General features: G+C 43.8%; 1 protein-coding gene and 1 long non-coding RNA gene across 2 annotated transcripts in view; both read right to left on the bottom strand.

Annotated features, from left to right (window-relative positions):
- Positions 1 to 696, bottom strand: part of LOC109951632 (A disintegrin and metalloproteinase with thrombospondin motifs 17-like) — a 199,476-nt gene that overhangs the window by 97,535 nt on the left and 101,245 nt on the right. The gene's annotated exons all lie outside the window — the stretch shown is intronic.
- Positions 255 to 556, bottom strand: LOC109951629 (uncharacterized). Its single transcript, XR_002273639.1, has 2 exons — positions 502 to 556; positions 255 to 417 (listed from the first exon to the last, which is right to left on the bottom strand). It is a non-coding gene; the product is annotated as an uncharacterized LOC109951629 (long non-coding RNA).

Genomic DNA, 696 nt, shown 5'->3' with positions numbered 1-696 from the left:
TCTGTTGTTCCCCGCTGTCTAGCGAATTGTATGCGGCTGCATGATCTTGGTCAGTTGAAAATTCTTCTTGGGGGACAACGTTGGAGCCCTCAGAGTATTGAAGCAGCACGCAGTCCGGAACTGAGTTGAAAACGTTATTATTATTACACGAGGTGAGAACTGTTATTATTACATATAGTCACACAAGCTCGACCACAGCCAATACTTACTTTCCTGAGTTAGGGGATGCTGTTGCTGATCACGCAGAGCGGCTCTTTTTTTTTTAGAGAATAGAGAACTTAGTATTTATTTTTTGACGTGAGGTGTGTATATATATTTTAAACATGATTCTTTTAAACTTACCGGTCGCCTCGCAGTTTACTCTCTCGAGTGTTTGCTCTTCACGTAAAGCTTGTTCATATGCTCTCAAATAGCTGTCTGCCCCCAGGGATAAAAAACATCTTATCAAAAATGTATTTAGTATATACAAAAAGAGTTGTAAATGTAGCAAAAAATACTTACTGAGCTGCTCTTCGGGGCGCGTGCCGTTATGATCTCGTTAACATACACACTTTCGTAAAACATCCATCCATCCATCCATTTTCTTCCGCTTATCCGGGACCGGGTCGCGGGGGCAGCAGTCTAAGCAAAGATGCCCAGACTTCCCTCTCTCCAGACACTTCCTCCAGCTCCTCCGGGGAAATGCCGAGGCGTTCC

This window comes from Monopterus albus, unplaced genomic scaffold (assembly GCF_001952655.1).
Source record: "Monopterus albus unplaced genomic scaffold, M_albus_1.0 scaffold399.1, whole genome shotgun sequence".
Lineage (NCBI taxonomy): Eukaryota > Metazoa > Chordata > Actinopteri > Synbranchiformes > Synbranchidae > Monopterus > Monopterus albus.
This window is presented reverse-complemented; position numbering and strand designations above follow the sequence as displayed.